We start from the raw sequence: 16308 nt of genomic DNA on the forward strand, positions 1-16308 counted from the left end.
GCAAACACTGCCGACCACTAAGCAAAATCCAGTGATCAATAGACAATAGACAATAGGTGCAGGAGGAGGCCATTCGGCCCTTCGAGCCAGCACCGCCATTCAATGTGATCATGGCTGATCATTCTCAATCAGTACCCCGTTCCTGCCTTCTCCCCATACCCCATGACTCCGCTATCCTTAAGAGCTCTATCTAGCTCTCTCTTGAATGTATTCAGAGAATTGGCCTCCACTGCCTTCTGAGGCAGAGAATTCCACAGATTCACAACTCTCTGACTAAAAAAGTTTTTCCTCATCTCTGTTCTAAATGGCCTACCCCTTATTCTTAAACTGTGGCCCCTGGTTCTGGACTCCCCCAACATTGGGAACATGTTTCCTGCCTCTAACATGTCCAACCCCTTAATAATCTTATACGTTTCGATGAGATCCCCTCTCATCCTTCTAAATTCCAGTGTATACAAACCTAGTCGCTCCAGTCTTTCAACATATGACAGTCCCGCCATTCCGGGAATTAACCTAGTAAACCTACGCTGCACGCCCTCAATAGCAAGAATATCCTTCCTCAAATTTGGAGACCATAGCCTACAGCTAAACAAAATCCAGTGAACACGGCCTATAACTAAACTAAATCCAGCGACACACTGTCTATAACTAAACAAAATCCAGTGAACACAGTCTACAACGAAACAAAATCCAGCAAACACCGCCTACAACTAACCAAAATCCAGTGAACACTGCCTACAGCTAAACAACTCGGTCACAAAACGCAATCAGATGGGAATGGATTTATGGAACCATGGACCAACAGGAGTAATAGTAGAGTTAAGGGGCTGATTCAGGTGGAGGTGAGTCATCTAAAGGAGGAAAGGTAGGGATGTAAAGACTGGACTCCTGGGATAATGAGGAAGAAAGAGGAATGCTGAGGCAAGTGCAGGTGCAGGGTGCCAGGGGAATGTTTCAGGAAGCCAGTGCAGACTGATTGTGCCTCTGTGAAGACTCAACGACCAACAGGGCAGGTTTAGGGCCTAACCTGCAGAATCTGACCACAATATGACAGCTGTTGCTCACAACCAGGGAGAACGTAATACAAAGGAACAGGCCATTCATGCCTCCATTCCTTCCATTCCTCTAATGTCAGCTGCCCTCAGTGAATCCTGGCTGTGTGCTGGGACTGGGGCTTGTGGAGCAGAGCTTCAGATGAAGACGGGTGATGCAAAGTGATTGCAGACCAGTGACTGGGTGTGGAAGCGTGCAACAGGGTTGCCAACTTTCTCACTCCCAAATACGGGACAAGGTGACGTCACCGCCCCACGCCCCACGTGACCTCACCCAGCCAGTGGCCACATGCTCCCGCTCCGCAAATGGCGGCCGCCCGGGCCAGGAGGCGGGTTGCGTAGCATTGGTGGAGCGGGAGCACGTGGCCGCTGGCTGGGTGAGGTCACGTGGGGCGCGGGGCGGTGACGACACCCTTTGTCCCTTATTTGGGAGTGAGGAAGTTGGCAACCCTACTAATACGGGACAAGGGCGGTCCCTTATGGGACAAACTAATTTAGCCCACAATACGGGATGTCCCGGCTAATACGGGACAGTTGGCAACCCTAGTGCAATCATACAATGTAACCGTCCATACCTGTAATCCAGCTTGGCTCTGAAGCTGCAGTTTCAAGCCTCATTAGCTTCAGGTAACGTAGACCTGTGAGATATTGCCCCATCACAGCTCTGCATTGATTTACTTGTTACTGGATACATAATCAATGTTTGGCTTAATCACCTTTTATCAAAGGACTTGACCACAATAAATGTCCCCTCGATAAACGGATCACAATTGTCAGAGATACAATGCCAATGATCATTGAACAGACATCCAGCCCCATTATGTTCACCACTGTTGGGAACACTCAGACTGTGATCTCACCACCACGGGGAAAGAGAGAAAAAATGTATGAAATACAGGAATTGATTTATAAATTCAGAATCTTTGAAATGAAAATGAGGTAGGCTGTGAACCTCTGCCTGAACCTGCAGCCTGCTATTCCCAATGGCGGAGATCAGACTTCCTGCTCCGATCCTCAGCTACCAGGGACCTGCCACCCGGCCCATCCACTCTCCCCACCCGGCCCATCCACGCTCCCCACCCAGCCCATCCACGCTCCCCACCCGGCCCATCCACTCTCCCCACCCAGACCATCCACGCTCCCCACCCGGCCCATCCACGCTCCCCACCCGGCCCATCCACTCTCCCCACCCGGGCCATCCACGCTCCACACCAGGGCCATCCACTCTCCCCACCCGGGCCATCCACTCTCCCCACCCGGCCCATCCACGCTCCCCACCCGGCCCATCCACGCTCCCCACCCGGCCCATCCACTCTCCCCACCCGGCCCATCCACTCTCCGCGGGGATCAAACACGGGCAGCCCCCCAGCTGATGCAGTGTGAGAGACAATTCATGAATGAAAGAAATGCAAACGAAGTAACAATGATAAAGGAAACAGGCCATTGTTGTAGTTTGCCAGGTCTTCTCCTCGCACAGCTTTCATTCATTGTTCTTTATCTTTCTACATCATTGTCTAAATCACTCGTTTCCCCTTCCTGTGACATTCATTCTGAAGAAGGGTCTCGACCCGAAACGTCACCCATTCCTTCTCTCCAGAGATGCTGCCTGACCTGCTGAGTTACTCCAGCATTTTGTGTCTATCTTCGGTTTAAACCAGCATCTGCAGTTCCTTCCTACACATGGTGTTGGTTTACCATTGTCACGTGTACCGAGATATTATCTAGTCTAATCATACTATACTATATACACCAATACCATCTAGCCATACAGAGCACACTGAGAACAATAACAGACTGCAGAATATAGTCTTACAGTGTTGTAGCAGCAGAGAAAGTACAGATTGAAAAAGTACAAGGACCGTAACGAGGTAGGTTGGAAGACTGAGACTGCACTCTTTGCTTATGGGACCGACTGTGTAGCCGGACCCAGCGCCAACTCCATCTACAAGTTCACCGGTGCCACCACCGTTGTTGGACGTATTACAGGTGGTACAGGTGTACAGAGTACAGAAGTGAGATCGGCCGATTGACCAAATGGGGCTGGAACAACAACCTGCCTCTCAATATCAGTAAAACCAATGAACTGATTGTGGACTTTGGACTTTGGACGAGGAAGGATGAGGACCCACAATCCTGTTTATATCAACGGGACGATGGTGGAGAGAGTCAAAAACTTCACATTCCTGGGCGTGCATATTTCCGAAGATCTTTCCTGGACCCAGCACACTGATGCAATTATAAATAAAGCCCATCAACTTCCCGAGAAGATTACGGAGATTCGGTATATCAAAGCGGATTCTCTTGAACTTCTACAGGTGTCCAGTAGAGAGCATATTGACTGGTTGCATCACGGCCTGGTTCAGCAACTTGAATGTTCAGGAGCGGAAAAGACTGCAAAAAGTTGTGAACACTGCACAGTCCATCACCAGCTCTGACCTCCCCACCATCAAAGGGATTTACCAGAGTCACTGCCTCAAAAAGGCAGCCAGCATCATCAGAGACCCACGCCACCCTGACCCACACACACACTGACCCACACACTCACTGACCCACACCATCCTGACCACACACTCACTGACCCACACTCTCACTGACCCACACCACCCTGACCCACACCACCCTGACCCACACCACCCTGACCCACACCACCCTGGCCACACACCACCCTGACCCATACCACCCTGACCCACACCACCCCTGCCATGGGGAAGAAGGTACAGGAGCCTGAAAACTGTAAGGTCCAGGTTCAGTAACAGCTTGTTCCCCACAGCCACCAGGCTGTTAAACCACAACCTCAAATAAGCTCTGAACTACAATAGACTATTCCTGTTATTATTATTATTTTTGTACCACTTTTGTTTGTTTTTTGAGTATGTGTGTATGTGTATGTGTATATATATATATAGATATATATGTAAGTTCAGGCATATATATGTAAGCTCTCTCGTTTATCATTGTTTACAGTGTACTATGTTTACACGTTGTGTTGTGCTGCTGTAAGTAAGAGTTTCGTTGTTCTATCTGGGACACATGACAGTAAAACACTCTTGTCTCGATGGTTCAGTAGTGTGTTAACAGCGGGTGTTTGTGTGGTGGTGCATGCTGTCAAGCTTTTGCCACTTCTGCCTGACGGGAGAGGGGAGAAGAGGGAATGACCAGGAGTCAGAGATCCTGGAGTATGTCAGCATGAAGGGGAAATATACAAGTGATCTTGTTATTATTACTAAACATTACTGAGGTTTAATTTAGTTTAGTTTAGAGATACAGCGCGGAAACAGGCCCTTCAGCCCACTGGGTCGGCGCCGCCCAGCGATCCCCGCACACTAACACTATCCTACACACACTAGGGACAATTTTTACATTTATACCAAGCCAATTAACCTACAAACCCGCACGTCTTTGGAGTGTGGGAGGAAACCGAAGATCTCGGAGGAAACCCACGCAGGTCACGGGGAGAACGTACAACTCCCGTGGTCGGGATGGAACCCGGGTCTCCGGCGCTGCATTCGCTGTAAGGCAGCAACTCTACCGCTGCTCCACCGTGCTGCCCGTGGGCAATAGACTTACTGAGGCAAGTTCACTGAACCTTGAGGTGAGACCACACAACCCAGAGACTAAAGTCCTTAGAGGAAGCTGCAAAATATGTGCTTTGTGTGAGTTTTAGTCCTAAGATCTAATGTCCATCGATTGGAAACTAATGTCAGATGCTCACATCTCCAGGTTGTGATGGGGCACTAAGGTAACACAGTAATCAGGAGGGGTGGGAATGAAGGGATATGGATTATGCATTGATAGATAAGAGATGGTGTCGGCATCATGCTTGGCATGGACATTGTGGGCCGAAGGGCCTGTTCTTGTGCTGTACTGTTCTGTGCTCCAAGTCACACAGTTTTGCCCAGCCACGTTACTTGAAACAGTTTGTGGACTGAGTCAATCACTTCTGTCCCAAGTAAACAGAAGGCCTTAATATGGGCAGAGCACTTCAAGTCTGAAGAAGGGTCCCGACCAGAAACGTCACCTGTCTATTCCCTCCACAGATGCTGCCTGACCCCCTGAGTTCCTCCAGCATATTTTCTTTGCTCAAGATTGCAGCATCTGCAGTGTTTCTGCACGCGGGCAGTACTGTAGGTTCACAAAGCAGTCACTTCCCAGACCGGCCGTTAAAATATGAAGGAGGCTGGTTGTGAAGGTTTACATTGCCAGTGCTGAGGTAGGTCCTGATCTCAGGATGGAGAGGGAGGGTATGAGTGGCACACGGATGCAGGGGAGATATCGTGCCGAGACGTCGTGGAGAGACGTCGATGATTGTACAAGGAGCTCTGATCAGATGATGCTGTTGAGAGCTTGTCAAACAAACCATGCCCAGCAATTACAATCAGCAACTGGACACGTGTGCATCCACTTCTCAGCCCCGTGAAGTGATCCATTTGTGCAATAGGTTTACATTACCCTTGTGTGCACGTAGTCCTCATGGATAATTCAAGTGCTTCGAGTGCCTGCAAACACTAACCCTTCCAATGCCAATTGGATCACATCGCTGTGTACAGCAGTCTACACTCAGCAGCAGCTCACTCACCACCGATCACCACCCACTCACACTCACGCTCACACTCACTCTCACACTCACCACCCACCCACACTCACGCTCACCACCCACTCACACTCACACTCACCACCCACTCACACTCACTCTCACACTCACTCTCACCACCCACCCACACTCACCACCCACTCACACTCACACTCACTCTCACACTCACCACCCACTCACACTCACGCTCACCACCCACTCACGCTCACTCTCACTCACACTCACTCTCACACTCACCACCCACCCACACTCACGCTCACCACCCACTCACACTCACACTCACTCTCACACTCACCACCCACCCACACTCACGCTCACCACCCACTCACACTCACACTCACTCTCACACTCACCACCCACTCACACTCACGCTCACCACCCACTCACGCTCACTCTCACACTCACACTCACTCTCACACTCACCACCCACCCACACTCACGCTCACCACCCACTCACACTCACACTCACTCTCACCACCCACTCACACTCACGCTCACTCTCACACTCACACTCACTCTCACACTCACCACCCACCCACACTCACGCTCACCACCCACTCACACTCACTCTCACACTCACCACCCACCCACACTCACGCTCACCACCCACTCACACTCACACTCACCACCCACTCACACTCACGCTCACCACCCACTCACACTCACCACCCACTCATTCACCACCCACTCACACTCACTCTCACACTCACCACCGATCACCACCCACTCACACTCACTCTCACCACTGATCACACTCACTCTCAACATCCACACTCACACTCACCGTTCACACTCACTCTCACCACCGATCACCGCCCACTCACTCTCACCATCCACACTCACTCTCACCACTCACACTCACCACTCACACTCACTCTCACCACCGATCACTGTCCACACTCACTCTCACCACTGCTTTGCAGGGAGCAGCGTGTCAATGTGCTCAGATAGAGTCTCAGAGACACACAGCGTGGCCCAACGTCCACACACTAAAGATAGACAGGAAGTGCTGGAGTAACTCAGCGGGTCAGGCAGCTTCTGTGGAGAGAAGGAATGGGTTTCAGATCAAGACCCTTCTTCAGACTGAGTCTGGGGAGAGGGAGTCTAGAGATATGGAAGGATAAGGTGTGAAAACAACAGATCAAAGCAGACAGTGATAAGGAAATGTAGAGCGGTTCATTGTGAGCTGAGGGGAAGGTGACAAGGAGGCAGACAATCAGTAAAATTAATCAGAAGGACAGTGAAACTAGTCTCGACCCGAAACGTCACCCATTCCTTCTCTCCAGAGATGCTGCCTGACCCGCTGAGTTACTCCAGCATTGTGTGTCTATCATCAGTGCAAAGCAGCATGTATAGTTCCTTCCCACACGTCTTGTCCACACCCAGACCACCGGGTGCAAGTACCACCTCCAGCAGCCACAGAGAAGCTCGCTTGTTTCTAGAGGATGCAACGCACGCACTGGGTCTCAGTCTGGGCTCGGGTTGCCAACTGTCACGTATTAGCCGGGACATCCTGTATTTTGGGCTAAATTGGTTTGTCCCGTACGGGACTGCCCTTGTCCCGTATTAGGCCCGGGGGGCAGTGTAGGCCTGGACACTGTAGGCCCGGACACTGTAGGCCCGGACACTGTAGGCCCGGACACTGTAGGCCCGGACACTGTAGGCCCGGACACTGTAGGCCCGGACACTGTAGGCCCGGACGCTGTAGGCCCGGATGCTGAAGGCCCAGACACTGTAGGCCCGGACACTGTAGGCCCGGACACTGTAGGCCCGGATGCTGTAGGCCCAGGGAGCACTGTAGGCCCGGACACTGCAGGCTTAGACAGTGTAGTAGAAAAAAAACTGCAGATGCTGGTTAAAATCTGTGTCTACCTTCTGGACACTGTAGTCCCGGACATTGTAGGCCCGGGCGCCGCCTAACGGAGGTTGCGTAGCAACCCGCCTCCCGGCCCGGGCGGGCGCCGTTGGTGGAGCGGGAGCACGTGGCCGCTGGCTGGGTGAGGTCACGTGGGGCGCGGGGCGGTGATGTCACCTTGTCCCGTATTTGGGAGTGAGATAGTTGGCGCCCCTAGTCTGGAGCACTGTATGGAAGTGTGTGGGCAATAGAGCCCAGCCCAGGAGGGGGTGGGACGAGAACATTCCCTGATCAACTCGCTACGTGTCAAGGAGAGCAGGGCCATCAGGATTGTGCTGTGTGCAGAGCTCCCCTGGTTTGTAACTCTGACCGTACTGCTCTACAAAACAGCACAGCATGGGAACAGGCCCTTCGGCCCATCATGTCTGTGCCGAACATGACACCAAATGGAAAGTGCCTCTGTCCCTTCTGTACCGGTCGGCGTGACAGACAGGTCTCGCTGCAGGAGGTGCCTCAGGGGTTAAACTCACCGGCACTCACTCACAGGGCTTGGATGACGGCTCACAACCTGACAGGTGTTCTGGTGCCAGTGTCAGTTGTCAGGGTGTAAGTGGGTTGCCGCTGAGAGAGAGAGTGGCTGCTGTCAAGTAACACATTGTCACTGTCAAATAACTGCAAGTGAACCTTACAGGTAACACCTGTCCCAAGGAGCCAGAGTTATGACATTACACCTGGAATAAAGGTCCCACGCCTGATACTGCCACTGTACAAACACCACACACTGGCTCCAGCTACAGCAACACAGTGCATGAAGTGTCCACGCCAACATTACCATCATGAATATTATCCATCGAGTTCAGGCATTAAAGGATGATACTCATGTTTGGGCAAACAGGTGATAACGGTTCCAGTTTCCAGCTGCACATTGGTTCCTATTTGCAGCGTCACCCAAAACTCAAACACATATTCTGTATATTTGACTGTGACATCGGATTTGTTATAATTTGACTGTTCTTGGAATGGAACGTGTGTGCGTGTGTGTCCGTGTGCGTGTCCATATGCGTGTGTGTCCGTGTGCGTGTCCATATGCGTGTGTGTGTCCGCGTGCGTGTGTGTGTGTCTGTGATCGGGGATCTGAATGTGTGGCTGGGGGGGCTGGTGCAGGGAGCAGGGATTTAGATTTATAGACCACTGGGATCTCCTCCATGCTAGGGGTGACCTGTACAAAAGGGACGGGTTACACCTTGACTGGAGGGGGCCCAGTGTTCTGGCAGCCAGGTTTGCTCGTGCTACACGTGTGGGTTTAAACTAAATAGAGGGGGGAGGGGTTGACAAATTGGGAACATAAAGATGGAGTTAAAGGGGAAGTGAGTACAGGGAAAGTTACAAAAGACTCTCGAATTAATGGGAAGGAAATTCGAGAAGGGATAAGAGAGTAAGGTCAGGGCCAATAGTGACCGGTGTGAGTCACTGACAATGGAGGAGGCCCAGGACAGAACGGTCAGTGTGGGAATGGGAGGAGGAGTTAAAGTGTTGAGCAACCGGAAGATCAGGTTAGGCAGCATCTGCGGAGGGAGTGGACAGGCGATGAAGGTGGATTGAGTGGAGCTGTTCAGTGAACACCAGGAATATAGTCAGCTCACGCACTTGTAGTTGGATTCCCTGCGGCATCTTCATTATCATTATCACCAAACTCTTGTGTCCCTGACAGGAATTGGCATTAGTGGGGAATCCTACTCCTTAATGCGTTGTCCTCAATGGATCCCACATACTGGCAGAGAGAAATAGCAACACAGAACTGCAGACACTAGCCAATGCACACCAGGATACAAGGCACAGCAGGTCAGGTGGCATCTATGGAGAACATGGTCTGAAGGAGGGTCTCAACCCCATACATCACCGAGAAGACATGGGTTCAAGGTGAAGGGAAAAGGATTTAATAGGAATCCGAGGGGTAACCTTTTCACACAGAGGGTGGTGGGTGTATGGAATGAGCTGCCAGAGCAGACTGTGGTCTTGAACTCCAAGGTCTCTCAACAATACCACCTGGACTGCTTTGTTTTCTCCCTTTCTCGGTCCTGATGATGGATCTTTGACTAGAAACGTTCATTGTTTCTCTTTCCACAGATACTGCCTGACCTGCTGAGTTGTTCCTGCATTTTCAGTTTTGTTTAATTTTCAGATTTCCAGCTTCTGCAGGTTTGCTTTTGAAAGGTTGATCTCGATTTTCACCTCGGACAGGACAGGAGACCACAAGGAGGGGGTGCAATCTCAGAGGCATTCACTTTGTACATCAGCCCAGCGTGGAAGGATGCTACAGGAGTTTAATGTTGGACGATGTGGTTAAATTGTGCTGCAATACATTCTCCCAACACAAGCAGAGGGTTCACCAGCTCGGCAGAGGCAGTGGCGTGCCAGTGGTGTGAGGTCATAAGTGCTAGGAGCAGAATTAGGCCATTCGGCCCATCAAGTCTACTCCGCCATTCAATCACGGCTGATCTATCTCTCCCTCCTAACCCCATTCTCCTGCCTTCTCCCCCATAACCCCTGACACCCGTGAGGAGTCCATGGGACAGGCTTTGCACATAAACCTGTGGAGTGAACCGCAGTGGATAATTTGACAGTGAGAGGGGTGACTTTTCAAACGTTGTGAAGCGTGGCTAGGCTATAATAATCTTTGTCAGTCCCGCGTGATGTTAACTAGCAATATACACTTCAGTGATCTCTGCTGCCAATGACTCACATCGCAGATTGCTCTCCATTCAGTCAGAGAGCTATTCTTTGGTGAATGCAGGCTTGCCACAGCTGATGGAGCAAACAGTAGGATCAGTCTCACCACAGCCCCTATTATTCTCAGCAGCAAACTCCTGCAGCACAGAAATTGCTCGGCAAGCAAACCCCACTCAAGTCTTCCACTCTGAAGGCAGGCAGAACGTGTAGAGAAGTGCAGAGAAAGGGCAGTGTATTCTCTGCCGATGCCTCACCTTCCCATTGAGCCAGTTCAAACCTGGCCTCTGGTGCTGTCTGTGTGGAGTTTGCATGTTCCCCACTCCTTGGCCTCACTGTGGTGCTCCGGTTTCCTCCCACATCTCAAAACACAAGTGCTGGTGGGTTAATTGGTCGCGGTAAGCAGCCCCTGGTGTATGGACCAGGGGTAGAGTCAAGGGGAGATGATGGGTGCGTGGGGAGAGGAGAGGAGGGCTGGTGTTGTGTCAACCTTCCTCACAGCTTTCTCTTCCCACTATCGATTCCAGATTGCAGCTTTTACAATTAAAATATATGGTGCGAGCATTCTAACATATTGTTAGAAGGGAAAGCCGTTTGTTAATGACAATTTATCACACTGCATAATTTAAACAACTCTCTGCGATTCCACAATAAATAGACTGTCTGAGAGTGTTGAATGGGCAGTGTGATGGAGTCACTCTGCAACACAATGACACTTACTGTGGTGAGAGTGCAGCACCCAGCATGTCCAAGCTGCATCGATCGCAGTGTGCTAAGCAGCAAACCACATATTACACCAAGCCATCAGCGGCCAGACAGGTTGGCATGTAAACGAGGTGAAAATGGAGAGTGTGGCAGAGTAAGTGGAGGCTTTAAACTCCCAGCTTCTGATTCATTATTCAGCAGGCCTCTGTAATGCAAGCCTTCCCCTTGCCTCCTCTAACACAGTCTGCAATGGTAAACATGTCACTGCACATGCCGGGTCATCAATCACCTTCCAATTAATCAGCTTCCATTCTGCACACCTTGTGTCAGTCTCCAACTGGAACCATCGGACAAGGCAGAGTGGACCAATATCACCGCGTACCGCAGCACTTGGTCAATCATGGGTGTGAGCCAGTGCACACACAGGCAGGGGCAGCTCCTGAAATAATGTCAGAGTGAGTGAGGCAAGAAACAAGGGGAGGAACAGCACCTCATATGTCACTTGGGCAGTTTACACCCCAGTGGTATGAACATTGACCTCCAACTTCAAATAACCCTTGCTTCCCCTCTCTCTCAGTCCCTCCCACACCCCAGTCCTCCGACTAGTTTCACTATCCTTCTGATTAATTTTCCTGATAACCTCCTTGTCATGTACCCCTCAGCTAACAATGAACCGTCCTACATTTCCTTATCATGGTCTATCTCTGATCTGTTGTATTCACACCTTACCCATCCATATCTCTAGACTCCCTTAGCCAGTCTGAAGAAGGGTCTCGACCCGAAACGTCACCCATTCCTTCTCTCCAGAGATGCTGCCTGACCCGCTGAGTTACTCCAGCATTTAGTGTCCATCTCCATAAATAACAAGGTGCTGGAGGTAGTGTGGAGAGGGTCAGAGCCAGTGTTGTAGGCCCTTGCCCACCCACCAAGCACTGGGCAAATGTACAACTGCAACTGCAGAGGAGAGGTCAGTGAAGAGTGGAAGTAGGTGATGACAACAGATATCTGTAGCACAAGGGGGGTGAGAATAAAACGATCCCAGCAGAGGGTCGTGGACAAAGGGTCTAGGTGAGCCGGTACCACAGGGCCGGTGCCCAGAGACGGGCGGTGCCGAGAGATGGGATGGGATGGGGGTGCTGAGGGATGGGATGGGCGATGCTGAGGGATGGGATGGGATGGGATGGGGGGTGCTGGGGGATGGGATGGGATGGGCAGTGCTGGGAGATGGGATGGGATGGGGGTGCTGGGGGATGGGATGGGATGGGGGTGCTGGGGGATGGGATGGGATGGGATGGGCAGTGCTGGGGGATGGGATGGGATGGGGGTGCTGAGGGGCGGGATGGGCGATGCTGAGGGAGCGCGGCAGCCAAGTGCATTGTTGGGACAGCTGTCATCTGGGACTGGGTCAGTATCTCCACCAGCACGGTTCTGAATGAAAGATCGTGTTGTTCTTCCAGTCTCCTCGCCACTGTTAATCACCCAACTGTGACCAGAGTCAGGTTGGCTGTTGATGTCCTTGTGCCAGCGTGCTGCACACAGGCGGAGTGCTGGGTTACCCACAGGAAGAGGGAGGACCCGAGAACCAGGGTAACGAGTGGCAGCGGTGAGGAGATGCTTGGTGTCTCTCTGACAAGGGAGCTCTGATCTGCAATGGTGAAGCAGCAGCATTGAGGACACTGCTGACAACTCCTTCAAACTCTCCGTCTCTCACCTTCCTGCATAACTGTGCATGGAACGTTTATGTGGCATCCACCCCAGCCGTGAGAAACAGCCAATAATAAATGAAGACGTTTGATATTTCCGAGTGAGGTCTTGCCTGGAGCTGTGGCCATTTTGAGCTGTCATGTGCTTGGCTGAGGTTGAGGTGGTTACAAGTTTATTTCTGACGGTGCTGGTAGTGCAAGTAATTTGTGGTAATAAATCAAGAATGACACACAAGATGTTCATTGGCAAAACATCAAAGTACATTTTGGTTGCGTGCGCTGTGCTGAATGAGACCGCTGGCTCCACGATACTCTCTGACACACTGCCCTGTTTGATCTTTCTCTCAACATCTCATTCTCCTCTTGTTATTCACATCCCTCCCGCGTGTTACTGATCGTATCCGCAGTGTTTCCACGTCCACCACCGGTCATGGTCACTGTCAACATGTCTCTCGTGTTGGAGAGAACACCTTAGACTCACAGGCAGATACACAATGCTGGAGTAACTCAGCGGGTCAGGCAGCATCTCTGGGGAGAAGGAATGGGTGACCTTTTGGGTCGAAGGAAGATCTGAAGGTCGGTTCTGAAGAAGAGTCTCGACCCGAAACGTCACCCATTCCTTCTCTAAGGAGATGCTGCCCGACTCGCTGAGTTACTCCAGCACTCTGTGTCTATCTCCGGTTTAAACCAGCGTCTGCAGTTGCTTCCTCTGCCTTAGACTCACATCCTCCCGCCAATCAGTCAGTCGGTGCCACACTGACGAGCTGAGGCACAGAAACACAAGAAAACTCAAACACAATGCAAGCCAACATTCAAATGCAATGTTCAGGACCTTGTGAAATCCTACACTTCCAATGGCCACCTCCGCTTGCATTGGTCACTTTGTCCGCTGTGTTTTGTGTCACTCGTGTTGTCAATACCAATTGGGGACTCAGGTTGACAAGTGAACGTGATCCCATTGTCGCATTGAATTGGTCTCTGAACTGATGTGTCATTTACTGAAAGTACACACCAGGCTGTGCTTAGCTTTTGCACACAACGCTGGTACAATAATAACGTTCACTGTCCCAATCACACTGCTCTGCCACCAGGGTTGGCTGGATATTTGTCGTCTTGTTACTGACCCTGGTCTCTTTAGCTTCACCTTACTGTGGAGAGGCCCAGGAGACCACACAGGGGACCACCGTGGTCCCACTACACTTCACCACAAGGTGCAGGCAGGCAGGCAAGATGAAGCACAAAGGCCAGGCTGTCAATGGCCCCACACTCACTCTCCAGTAGTGATGATCAACGAGCAGGCTGGTCCCTGTACTGCAGGCTGTGGGTGACCTGTAGATCGACACTGACGCCAGCCACGCTGCACATGTTGTTCTGAAATAGGAAGCTGTACATTCATGACCATTCCAGTCTAGTGTCCGATCGCTCTGGACTGCCCTGGGCCTATGCAGGTTGTAGCTGCATCCTTACTGTCCCCACCACTGACTGCAATGCATTCTAGGGCCAGCACGTCTCGCAGCTCAGAGCTACTCCAGCACTGGCACACAGAGGATGTAACTAGTAGAGTGGATAAGGGAGAACCAGTCGATGTGTTATATCTGGACTTTCAGAAGGCCTTCGACAAGGTCCCACATAGGAGATTGGTGTACAAACTTAAAGCACACGGTATTGAGGGTTCAGTGTTGAGGTGGATAGAAAATTGGTTGGCGGACAGGAAGCAAAGAGTAAGAATAAACGGGTCCTTTTCGGAATGGCAGGCAGTGACTAGTGGGGTACTGCAAGGCTCAGTGCTGGGACCCCAGTTATTTACAGTGTATATTAATGATTTGGACGAGGGAATTGAATGCAACATCTCTAAGTTTGCGGATGACACGAAGCTGGGTGGCAGTGTTAGCTGCGAGGAGGATGCTAGGAGGCTGCAGAGTGACTTGGATAGATTAGGCGAGTGGGCAAATGCATGGCAGATGCAATATCATGTGGATAAATGTGAGGTTATCCACTTTGGCGGCAAGAACAGGAAAGCAGAGTATTACCTGAATGGTGACCGATTGGGAGAAGGGGAGATGCAACGTGACCTGGGTGTCATGGTGCACCAGTCATTGAAAGCAAGCATGCAGGTGCAGCAGGCAGTGAAGAAAGCGAATGGTATGTTGGCATTCATAGCAAGAGGATTTGAGTTTAGGAGCAGGGAGGTTCTGCTGCAGTTGTACAGGGCCTTGGTGAGACCGCACCTGGAGTATTGTGTGCAGTTTTGGTCTCCTAATCTGAGGAAAGACGTTCTTGCCTTAGAGGGAGTACAGAGAAGGTTCACCAGATTGATCCCTGGGATGGCGGGACTTACATATGAGGAAAGACTAGATAGACTGGGCTTGTACTCGCTGGAATTTAGAAGACTGAGGGGGGATCTTATAGAAACATATAAAATTCTTAAGGGGTTGGAGAGGCTAGATGCGGGAAGATTGTTCCCGATGTTGGGGGAGTCCAGAACCAGGGGTCACAGCTTAAGAATAAGGGGGAAGTCTTTTAGGACCGAGATGAGAAAACATTTCTTCACACAGAGTGGTGAGTCTGTGGAATTCTCTGACACAGAAGGTAGTTGAGGCCAGTTCATTGGCTATATTTAAGAGGGAGTTAGATGTGGCCCTTTTTGCTAAAGGGATCAGGGGGTATGGAGAGAAGGCAGGTACAGGCTACTGAGCTGAATGATCAGCCATGATCATATTGAATGGCGGTGCAGGCTCGAAGGGCCGAATGGCCTACTCCTGCACCTATTTTCTATGTTTCTATGTTTCTATGTTTCTTACCTCACTCATCACAACCCCCATTCCATTCCATTCACCACCAATAACCTCCACCTAACCTACACCATCCACATCACAGTGATACAGTGTGGAAACAGGCATTCAACCCACCTTGCCCACACCGGCCAACATGCCCCAGCTACACTAGTCCCACCTGCCTGCGTTTGGTCCATGTCTCTCCAAACCTGCCCTATCCATGTACCTGTGCAACTGTTTCTTAAATGTTCAACTAACGGTGAAGGTGTAACACTAACATATGCAGCACGGTGATTCTTACCGTCTGGGGCGGAAGGTGGGCACACGCAGGTTCATGCCAAGCTGAAGGTGGGCATACGCAGGTTCATGCCAAGCTGAAGGTGGGCACACGCAGGCTCATGCCAACGTCACCACCTACACTTTGCACCACTTTGCCCTCTGTACAGCAAGGCTCCAATGTTGTTACTCCACATTGAAACTCCTCACATTCTGCTCCCATCTTTCCCCAGTTACTACTTGTGCTGGATTCAGACTCTCAACTGAGAGGTTACAGCAAACATTCATTTGTAGGGACGGTTTAATTTGTCGGCATGACTTTGAAACTAGAGGACAAGAGGTTTCTGTAGCAGAAACAAACTGCAGCCACCGAGCTGATGGAATGGTTAATGGTTTATGTAACACACGAGGGAGGACACACTGGAGTAAGGCACACTGACAGAGGTCAGCTTGGACAGCTCTGCAAATATCACCTGCAGTCCCCGACACTTCACCAGAGGGACAGAGTGGAGCAGAGACACACCCAGTGTCCCAGAGACCCACCCAGTGTCCCAGAGACCCACCCAGTGTCCCAGAGACCCACCCAGTGTCCCAGAGACCCACCCACGTGCCAGAGACCCACCAA

This window comes from Rhinoraja longicauda, chromosome 12 (genome assembly GCF_053455715.1).
Source record: "Rhinoraja longicauda isolate Sanriku21f chromosome 12, sRhiLon1.1, whole genome shotgun sequence".
NCBI lineage: Eukaryota > Metazoa > Chordata > Chondrichthyes > Rajiformes > Arhynchobatidae > Rhinoraja > Rhinoraja longicauda.